Source organism: Cupressus sempervirens, chromosome 6 (genome assembly GCF_028749045.1).
Source record: "Cupressus sempervirens isolate cs-2001-9-10 chromosome 6, ASM2874904v1, whole genome shotgun sequence".
Taxonomy (NCBI): Eukaryota; Viridiplantae; Streptophyta; class Pinopsida; order Cupressales; family Cupressaceae; genus Cupressus; species Cupressus sempervirens.
In genome coordinates this window covers 625,204,722-625,216,889 of record NC_143123.1, presented here as the reverse complement: position 1 = coordinate 625,216,889, position 12,168 = coordinate 625,204,722, and positions in this window count along the sequence as shown.

Genomic DNA, 12,168 nt, shown 5'->3' with positions numbered 1-12,168 from the left:
TCGGAGTAAATTCACTACCCAGGCCTCTGTCAAATCTTTTTAAGTTGGATAACTACAACTAGTACCACTTTCCTTACAATTACAGATACAATGGATGTTATGGAAAACAATTAGTATTCTAATAGTAGCAAAAGAAATAACCAATTTAAACTCTTTGTAACAATAACCAATAGGTATGTATAAATCTTTAAATAAGCCCAATTTTAGTGGATAAACCTGAAGTGACAGATTTAAACTCAAAAAATCAATTAGAATTGCAATTTTCCCAATCATACAAAATTGGACACACTAAAAAGCATCATAAAAATAAGTTATGATAAAGTGAAATTAGTGTAAGAATTTGCCTAAGAGAAAAATTCATCCAGGAACTAAGAACTCAAACATAAGCACACAGTAGAACAAAAAGAGAGAGAGTATGATCAGAATGACAATGTATTCAATATGCCATAATTCATGCAATGTAAAAGTACACTAGGAGTGCTTGTATATAAAGGCCTCTGAGATACATCTAGAATGCCTCATAATCAGCACCATGATGTGTCATACAACCAAGCACATGTCCACCAGATATGGATTATCCTCCATTAAGCATGAAAGTAAGTGCGGTGATGAGAGGATAAGCCTACAAGGGTGTGACACGCAAAATAGTGTTGTAGACACCATGTGCTAAAATAGAGTTGCGTACTCCTATGTTGTCTACATGACAACCCAAAAAGGTGCGCAAACTCCTAAGTGTCTCACAAATAAAAATAATAAAATAATGCAAAATAATTAAATAATGTATTAACCTAAGTAAACTTAAGTAACTGTAAATAGTAAATACTTATTTACACCAACATTGAAGGATTTGATTAACACAAATCCACAAAGCCTTCGAAAACTTGCATGCAAAAACCTGTCATAGAAGAAAAAGACAAGAGGAGGCAAAGGGTTTTGCTCTAAAAAATATGCTAATGTATTTTTAGAAATGGAAAAGATGATCAAAATTACAAAAGATCAATCCTTATAAAAGGAGATCAAAACCCGAAAAAGGGTAACCTAAAAAGGAAAAGCTATTTAATAATTACTAATTAATTATTAAATAGAGATGCAAAAGGTGCATAAAGTAAAATCTTAAGAAGGGAGTAAAGAAAATTTAATAAATGAAATTAAATCAATGCTTTACTCTAACACCCCCCCTTTAAGATGAGCAACAATGTAGCTACAAACAATGCAGACAGAGCAAGGGAACTACAATGCAATGCTTAAAGAAAAATTGGGTCCCAACAACAAGGCTTGATTAGGTACCCAATAACAACTAAATCTCTATGAAACAAAGAAATAGAGAAAACCCAGTGGGAAAAATTCTACTCCAAAAAGAGATAGCAGTAAAAAGAAGGAAGGAAGGACTCATCACTGAGACCCTCCAAGGACAACTTCCTTCACCCCAAGCATAGAACGCAGCTAAAGATACTGCAGGGATGCAAAAGGTTTAGTGTAGATGTCTGCAACCTACTCAGCAGTAGGAATGTACTCCAAGCTCAAGGCACCATCCTGAATGAGATGCCTGATGAAGTGCATGTGAAGGTCGATGTGCTTGGTTTGCTGATCCTCTATAGGGTTGCATGAAATATGTATAGCACTCTGACTGTCACACCATAAAAAAGTGGGACTATCAGGAGGAAATCCAAAATTTGTCATCAACTGTCGAAGCCACAAAACCTCCTGACTAGCTAATACAACTACCCTTGATTCTGCCTCTATAGATGATAATGTGTGAGCATGCTGCTTTTTGCAAGACCATGTGATAGGACCATAACCAAGACAAAATTAAAAACCAGAAGTAGACTTGCGATCATCAATGTCACCAGCCTAGTCTAAATCTGTGAAACCAACAATGTGAGGATCGCCTTACATGTAATGAATGCCATAACATGTTGTACCTCTAATATACCTTAAGATACATTTGGATGGTTTCCAATGAATATCATGAGGATCATAGGAGAATCAAGAGACAAGTCCAACCACAAAGGAAATATCAGGATGTGTGTGTGTCAAGTACAACAAACTACCCACAAGCTGTCTATATAGAGTGGAATCCACTGTAGGAGTAGAGCAAGTAGTAGATAGAACAACACTTGACTAAAAAGGTGTAGGGGAAGGCTTGCAATCAAGCATGCCGAATCTCTGAAGCATATCAAGAGCATACTTTTGTTGGAGTATGGCTATCCCATCTGAAGACTAAACAACCCATAGGCCCAAAAAATAGTGCAGAAGTCAAAGATCTGCCATCTCAAACTGCTCTCTCAATGCATGTTGAACACTCTGTATCATGGAGATTGAGCTTCCTATGATGATGACATCAGCAACATAAAGCACAATAATCAATAAATCAGCCCCATGACACTTAGTGTAAACTATAGGATCGGAATGACACCGAGTGAACTGTGAAGCAAGCAAAAAGGAATCCATCTTCTCATACCAAGCCCTAGGAGCCTGTTTGAGACCATATAAAGACCTCCTAAGCTAGCATACCAATGAAGAGTCCTACAAAAAACCATGAGGCTACTCCATGTAAATCTCCTCATGAAGGTCTCCATGTAGAAAAGCACTCTTCACGTCCATCTGAAAAATTGTCCATCCTTGTGAAGCTGCTAGAGAGAGTATAAGGCGAATAGAATTCATCTTGGAAACAAGGGAAAAGGTCTTAGAGTAATCAATACCCTCAACCTATGAAAAACCCTTTGCAAAAAGGCGTGCCTTGTACCTATCTATAGAACCATCTATAGCATATTTGGTACGGAACACCCAATGACACTGAACCAACTTTCTTCCTTTTGGAAGAGGACAAAGATCCCATGTGTGGTTCTTCATCAAAGAAGAGTACTCCTCATCCATAGGCCTATCCCACTGTGAGTGTCCTATCACCTGTTAAATTTTTTCAGGATCATCAGAAATGGCATGAATCAAAAGGCCACTACTTGCAGTCTGAGAATGAGTATGAAAAACATCTGTAGGATCACTTGCCAGAGGTCTAGCTGCATCAATAGTATCATGAGCCCACTTGGGCACTCATGGAACATCTAGTGGAGGAGGCAAAGGGAGATCAATTTCAAGATCTTCCTCAGAGGAGGCATAATCCTGTAGAGGAGTAGATGAAGTATTAGGTAGTGAAGAAGAAGCTGAAGATGGAGGATCCATAGAAGGATAACACTCATCAGACTGAACATCTCACCGAAACAAGACATCTCTGGAATTAGGATCAAACAACCTGCACGCTTTTACATCCTCATAGTAGCCAAAAAAAGAGAGTGGTCAGCTCTTCTTCTCCATGGCTTTCCACTGAGCATCTAGAATAAATGCCCAAGCCTCAGTACCAAAAATGTGGAAAGTAGAAACATCAGGCTTGACATGAGTCCAAGCCTCCTCAGGAGTCATGTGTCGCAATGCCTTATGAGGCATCCAATTCTAAATATAGTTGGCACAATTGATAGCCTCAGCCCAAAATGAAGAACTCATAGCACGAGATTGTATCATACAATTGGCCATCTCCTGTAATGTCCTATTCTTTCTCTCAGCAACCCCATTCTACTGAGGTGTATGGGGAATAGAGAATTGATATTGTAAACCATGCTCAATGCAAAAATCTCTGAAAGACTAATTCACATATTCTCCCCCATTGTCATTGTGAATATACTTGACTAAAAGACCATACTACTTCTCCACAAAAGTCTTAAAGATTTGAAATGAATCAAAGACATCATACTTGTACTTCAAAAAGTACACCCATGTGCGTCTGGAGAAGTCATCAATAAAGGTAAGCACATATCGAGCACCAGAAAAAGATGGAGTGGGAAATAACATTAGATTACTATGTATCAAATCCAATGGTGCCTTAGCACATGTGGATCTACCTATTGGAAAAGGATTTCTATGATGTTTGCCAAGTGCACAACCTTGACACACACCGTCAGTACAAGAGATCTGAGGTAACCCAATCACTAGCTCCTGTGTACTCATCTGCTGTAGATATCTCTAATTGACATGGCCAAAATGCTCATGCCAAAGTTTTCTCACTATGTCTACATGAGCAATGAGAGAAACACCTATAGAATTGGAGCTCTCAAAGCCATAAAATTGATATAAGTGAGATTGAAGATCAACATTCCTTGTAACAATAACCAAATTAGGATCATGGAGGTCTTGAATAACCACATCATGTGGTGAGAACTCAACTATCTTTCCAGAGCCTGGATGACAAATCTAAAAGACAGACAAGAGGTTTGTAGAAATGGCTAGAACTAAGAGAACATCCTGTAGTGAACCACCCTCTAAAGAGATAGTTCCTAAACTTGTGACTAAAAGTTGAGAAGAATCACCAACTGCAATCTGTGTAGTAACACTATGAGCAAGTGAGGTAACCAAATCAAGTGAGTGTGTCATATGATGGGAACCTCTAGAATCAAGAATCCAAGAAGCTGGAGAAGACAATGCATGTGCAGAAAGAGCATGTCCTTTCCTTGTAGGTGGAGGTGAAGGCTTCGGAGAAGCAATACTGGACTACTACATTGCCTCCTCTAATGCCTCAAGACATTTCCAACACCTGGAAATTGGATGTCCTTCCTTGCCACAAAAACTGCAAGGTTCACTTGTATACTTCTTAGTCTTGGAGGAAGACTCACCAGACTTAGAAGTATTACCCTTCTGAGAGGGTTTTCGAGCATCTGATTTTGGAGGAGGCTTGGAGGAATTCTCACTACCTGTTGAATCTATCTTATGCTTTGGTTTATGCTTTGGCTTTCCTGTAGATGTCTAAGCTACCAATGCCTTTGTCTTAGAACCAGTCATAGTATCCAACTGTGTGAGTTTTGACTACTCTCTAGTCAAGCGATCACAAAAGACCTGAAAAGAAGGCATAACAAATCGATTCCCCAAAGCATCTTTGGTGGAATAGAATGTGGAAGATAATATCTAAAAATTCCCTCAAAACTTTGAGAGAATCAAATAGATGCACTCAATATCAATCTTCATCTTTCCACAACTTTGCAACAAAGATCTCTGTTGAGTAAACTTCATCAAGAAGTCATCAATAGTCAGAAAGGAATTTGGTGGAAGTGTTGTAAGCTTTGTCTCTATCTAAAGTGCCTTGAACTCATTCATAGTAGCAAAAAAACCATCAAGTCTGGTCCACATAGTCAAAGGAGTATTACACCCATCCAAATGAAACTATAAACTATTCGATACCTATAATGCAATCAATCCAATTGCCTCATCCATTTTGTTTCGATGCTGCATAATCTCAAAAGGCCTCTGAAGAATAGGCTGAGCAACATCTAAAGATGACCACAACCCTTTTGACCGGAGAAGCTGAGTCATTGAGGTCTTCTAGGTGTGATAATTATGAGGGGTCAAAAGTTCTAGAGAAGAAGAGGTCTTGGTCCCCCATAATGCAATAAATTGAACCCCAACTTACAAATAGATTGTGTAAATGAGATAAGAGCAAAAAGGCTTCAAATATGAATAAAAAATACTTGGTATCAAATACTGGTGAAAAGACTAAGAATCTGGAAAGTTCTTGAAAATTTCTTTCAGGCACTTTTTTCGGATCGAAAAACAGAGCTATAACAAAGAAGTTATGCCCCCCGAAAGATAGAAGTCATCAATAGAGTTCAAATGCCAAAATAGGTATCATTCTAGAAAAAAATTAAAAAATTCCTTCTCCATCATCTCTATCTCGGAACCAACTTTTTGACGCTTCTTTCAAAACTAAAAAAGATCCCTATATGTGAGAGTTATCGCAAAAAAAGACAGGGCCCCCCATAAGCAATAAAAATTATTATTATTTAAAAATAATAATAAAAAAAAAAACATGCCACCACTGGCGGTGGTGGAGTAGAGCTACGGTGACCCTGAGGTGGAGCGCGGTTGGCACAACACTACGGCGAAGGAGTGGCAGCTTGGAGTCGAGCGGAGGTGGTGGTCGGTGGTGGTTTTCAGAGCTGGCTGTCGAAAATATTAAAAAATGGCGTCGAAGTCCGCTGCCACCAGTGACTCAATTGGGAGTTGGCAGCTTGTGCCGGAAAAAAGAAATTCGACTAGGAATCTAGTCTGTCGTGCTGAAAAAGAAATTTTTTGAGCATTTTTAAATTTTTTTTTTTGATTTAAAAAAATTGCCTTGTAACGTGTGCAAAAGCTATACGGCCCTGCTGGGCAACATTTTTTTGCCTCTCGAATCAACTTTGTCCAAATCGTACAAATTTTATATGGAAGTAAGGGTTTTGACACCTTCTGGATCCATCCGTGATGTCCATTTGGCCTCAACCTACTCCAAAAATTAGTGACCCCCCTTTTTTTCTCAAAAATTATCCAAAAAATTCCAGATCTATTCTAACAAACCCTTGTTCTCCTTTTTCTCCAAATAATGAACAAGTTGCAATAGATCTGGCTCTGATACCATGAAGGATTTGATCAACACAAATCCACAAAGCCTTCAAATACCTAAATGCAAAAACTTTTCACAGAAGAAAAAGACAAGAGGAGGCAAAGTTTTTTGCTTTGAAAAATATGCTAATGTATTTTTAGAAATGGAAAAGATGATCAAAATTACAAAAGATCAATCCTTATAAAAGGAGATCGAAACCCGAAAAAGGGTAACCTAAAAAGGAAAAGCTATTTAATAATTACTAATTAATTATTAAATAGAGATGCAAAAAGTGCATAAAGTAAAATCTTAAGAAGGAAGTAAAGAAAATTTAATAAATCAAAATTAAATCAATGCTTTACTCTAACAAACATCCCCCCTTAAGTACAACTTAGGGGAATGCCCTTAAGCTTACGAACTAGGATGAAGATGCATACTTGGTCCCAACTACTAGGCCATGTTAGGTACCCATGTACATAATGAAGATGCAAATCTCTCATAAAGCAGGGAAAGAGGGAAAACCTCATGGGAAAAACCCTCCCCCAAAAAGAGAGATAAATAAGGATGCATCGATGGATGGAGTAATCAAGACCCTCCAATATATACATAAGAGAATGAAAGAAGGAAGAGAGAAAAAATAGGCTTCCCCCCCAAAAGAATAATGCCAACAAGTGAAAGTCGCTCTGATGAAGATGCTGGTCCAAGAATGCAGAATGGTGTTCCTCCCCTTAGGAAGAAACAAAGGTACAACCCTGAAGATGTATGGTGGCCCTGAAACCTACTCAAGTATCCCTATACTAATGCTGAAGTTCACCCCTTCCAATTGTGCTAAAAAGAATGAATGCAGATCTAGCAAGGATGTCTGTTGAACCTATTCCACTGAACCATCTATCTCCTCAACTGACAAAGAGACCTCTACTAATTTCTATTCATAAGGATCCACAATCAAGCCAACCTGTGAAGATTGATCATATAGAGAATGGACATGAGGGTTAGAGTGAGCCCTCACAACAACTATAAAAGAATCACCTTCATCAATGAGAAGATGTAATTCCTCAAGTTTTTCTCCCAAGTAAATTGAAGCTAGAGCTGGAAGATGAGATCTACCATGCTGTGTTGGACCTTTCACTATGGCAATATAAGCATGTGAACTGGACTGATGTGACCTCTCACTGCAACTGTCGACAGAACACCATGTGTCTAAATCTATTGAAGCACTATCGCTAGTGTCACTATCAGTTTCCACTGTGTATGATGTGTGAAGAGGATTAGAGGATAAGCTGGGAGAACTTCCCTCAAAGTGAACATCTTTCTCCACAAAAATCTCATGTGTCTTTGGATCCATCAGTTTGTTAGCCTTCACATTATCTTCATAATCGACGAAGGTACAAGGCCTAGGTGCTGGTGCCTTGCAACTCCTGGAGGATAGGTTTTCCCATGATGGACAACTAAAGACTCTAAGGTGACTCACAACAGGTTTTTTGCCACACCATGCCTCAAAAGGAGTCTTGCCATCTAAGGTTGGATGAGGAGACCTGTTAAGTATGTGAGTAGTACTGCTAATGGCTTCAACTTCAAGTGTAGGATCGAGAGACTTGGCCTTTATAATGCAACTTGCCATGGTCTTGAGAGTCCTAATCCTCATAGCTACAACATCTATCTTGTGCAGATTGAATGTTGGTGAGTTCGTAAGATCAATCCCCTCAATTTTGCAAAAGTTCTTAAGTCTTCTGTCGACATATCTGTTCTCATTGTCCATCCTTAATACCTTGATGGCTTTCCTTGACTTATGTTCAACATGAGTCTTGAAGTCTTGAAGCTTATGAACCACTTCATTCTTGTGATGAGGAAGAAGACCCAAGTGAATCTCAAAAAGTCATCAACAAATGTGAGTATGTAGCAGCCTTGGCTGATTGAAGTCACTGCAAAGGGTCCTGCTAATACCATGTGAACTAGCTGAAGAACAATTGGAACTGGAGAAGACTTCCCTTTATCATACTTATCCTTGAGATTTATATCCACTGAACTAGATGAACATTCTCCCTTAAAAAATTTGATATTAGCTAGACCTTTGACCATATGTTTAGAGAAAAGTTGCTGAAGAGAGCGAAAGTCAAGGTGACCAAACCGCTCATGCCATAAGTTGATGTTTGAAGTAGAGTGAGTTAACAAGGCTTAGGAAGGACTCTTAAGCACAAAGTGGGAGAAGATGTAAATCCACAACCAATGAATCATCTTTGAGACTTCGCACCATCATTGAATCTGGAAGGAACTCAACCTTATGACCATCTCCAAGGTGAGTGATTTGGTAAACTGATAGGAGATTGGAGCTTAGATTTGGAACATAGAGAACATCTTTGAATTCACCATTTTCCATTTCTACATGTCCTTTCCCTTCAACTTCCATCTTAGCATCATCTCCCACGAAGATGTGTGGTACCTTTGACTGCTTCACGGAAGAAAAGTCTTCCTTTGAAGAACCCATGTGGTAGGAGGCACCTGAGTCAAGTATCCATTCCAAAGAAGAACTTGTTTTTGCCATAAGTGCTTGACCTTTACCCTTCGAAGAGGTTGGAGTTGAATCCTTAGAAGTACCTGGCACTTGAATCTTGTTCTTCTTGAGTAGATTTTCTAACTCATTGATTCTTTTTTTCTTGCAATGATGCTCATCATGATTTGGATTTTTACAGTATGCACAAAAGAGTTTTTCCTTCTTTTCATTACTTCCTTTCTTGTTTGGAGAAGAACCGCCTTGTTGAGAGGAGGATTGTTGTGTCTCAGATTGTGTTTTTTGCTTCCATTGCTTCTTGACTTGATTTGTGATCATCACTAGTCACCAAGGCTTTTGTCTTAGGTGACTTGAGAAGTCCAAAATCCACCAAGTGAGACTGTTCAACAATCAACATGTCTACAAATCCATCAAAAGAAGGCTTCTGGAAGCAGATCCCATGGTCAACTTGTGAGTATTAAAACTCAAAACAATGTTGGCATACTCAGAAGGTAGCCATTTTAGGATGTGATGAATCAACCTATCATCCTTCATGGGATTTCCACAATCTTTAAGAAGTGCCCTATACTCATTGACTTTGATGATATAATCCTGAATTGTGTCATAATTCTTAGGATCTAAGAGAAGTAGATCATCCTCAATTTGAAATTCCTTTTCTTCATCCACCTTACCATACAACCTTTCAAGTTTATCCCAAGCTTCTTTGGATTCTAAACAATTTTTAATGTGAAAGAGAAGATCCCCATCTACACAACTCCTGATAACACCTAAAGCCTGTTGGTCTTGTATTTGCCAATCAATGAGTTCTTTAGCATCAGTAGGTTTGGTAATTATACCATCAACATAAAGACTATATCCTTTTTCCATTAATCTACTCCATGCAATATCTTTCCATGTAGAATAGTTGCGTGAAGTTAAAGGAGAACATTTAAAACTCGTGATGCAGAAAATGAAAAGAGCACAATATAGAGACACAAAAAACATAGTACACACCCCCCTTTTCACTCAATCAAAAGACACCCCCAGAAAAGATGCTGTTGGCAATTTATAAGTAGTGCATTTACAATGGGCCACTTGTCAAAATGAACAAAGTGGACTTTTGGATTATCTTTTACAACTGCCTTATGAGGCTGAAATCTATCACTTAAGCACTGTAGCTTAGTTTTACAACAATTCTAAAAAAGAATCAAAGCTTTACAATGCCAAGAAAGGCTTAATTTTAAAAGTGAGAAATTGGTCCACACAACCCTAGAATCTAACTTTAGATCTGGAATGTAGACAAAAAAATAGACACTTTTCAAAAAAATGGGACCTGAAAAAGTGACCAAATGTGCCCATACGGAGCTTCTGAAGTTGTAAAATGCAGGATTATGTAGGTATAGTCACCAAAAAATATAATTTTTGCAAAATCTGTATGCCAAAACTAGAAAAAAAAAATACCACCACTAAAAAATGCAAGAAATTTTACCCAATTTCAAAAAAAATTGCACCTAAATCGGAGTCCGTATGTTCGAGATATGAGCTCGCAAAGTCAGGCTGCCAAACTGAAAAGCAATCTCAAGAGTGGTCTAGAAGGAAAACTAGGAGTCTAAATTTGATGATGAAATGTCTGTCACTATAGTTGTAAAATTCCTGGAAATGATGATCAAAAGGCCGTCAATTTTAACACACTCTTCTATTGACGTCAGCAAAAAATGCCTTGCTGGCGTGTTAGAGTGACTGGACTGCTGATTGGAATTTTTGTATTGTACGAAATCACATGTGTGTGCTGACATGGCACTTATGTAGACCAATTTCCACATGGAAAATGTGGTAGTACCTAGTCTGATGTGGCAGATCTACATTCGTGGCGCAGCTGTGTGGATAGGGTCTGCAGATAGTGCAACCATAGAGGAATAAAAGCACTCCATGTCGCACTAGGTGTGGAACGTGTATCATGGGCACATAATTTTAAATCTGCCATTGCTGAAAGTTTGAAACCCTCACTGGAGGTGACTCATGCATGAGAATCACCAAATGCTCACCGAAAACTATAGATTGCGGGTGGGAATAGCTTGCTGGAGTTGACAGTTCGATGCCAGAAATGCACGGGTAGAATATGCTTCGGCTGGCAGAGTCTTCAAAAATTAATGCCAAAAAACTCCAACTATCACAGAAAAAATGACTATCCAGGATGCTGGAAACTGTTTACGTCGATGCTGAAAAAATTACGTCAGAGTTCTGTGTGACATTGTCGAGTTTTGAGTGTTAATCCCACATATGTTGGGAGTGTACACAATGTGCTATTTAAAAACAAAGTGCCATGCAATATATAACAAAGAGCCTATTGGAGGTTTCCAACTCGTTGGTGAGGGGTTGTCAAGATTTGCTTGCTCGCGACAAGAATTTTGTTAGTACGAGTGAGATATCTGATGTTTATTGTGTATGGCTGCCCACGAGTGGATGCACTGATTTGTATAGTGTGCGATATTTGCAGGAGTACGGGCTGCCCCTAGATTTGATTAATGGCCCAAAAATTATAATATTACCCTGCAGCAATAAAAAACCTCCACAAACGGCAGATCCTGGGTGTCATTTCCAGGGTCTGTTAAAAATATTTTCTCTATTGGCAAATAAATTCTAAAAATTTTCACAGAAATATGACGAAAATACCGAGAAAATAGAGAAAATGAAAAAGTTACAGATCTGAAAATAATCAATAAGATTTGCAAAAGACCATACCCAATCTGCAAATCGGGCCCTTCGGGTTCCAATTTGAATTTTTTTTTTGCCTCACGATCAACTTTGGGCCAATGTAGCCAAGTTTATAGTCAATTTTCACCAGTTCAACATTTCTGACACAATGGTAAGGTCAGATCTGGCTCAAAATGCTCCCAATTTTTGTAACATTGCAGATTCGGGCTGAGGCGATGAAGCAAGCGTGGTTTCGAACGGCTATGTGATGAGAAAATCTCTATGCTTTGATACCATGTAAGAATTTACCTAAGGAAAAAATTCATCCAGGAACTAAGAACTCAAACACAAGCACACAGTAGACCAAAAAGAGAGAGAGTATGATCAGAATGACAATGTATTCAATATGCCATAATTCATGCAATGTAAAAATACACTAGGAGTGCCTATATATAAAGGCCTCTGAGATACATCTAGAATGCCTCGTAATCAGCACCATGATGTGTCATACAACCAAGCACATGTCCACCATATATGGGTTATCCTCCATTAAGCACGAAAGCAAGTGTGGTGATGAGAGGATATG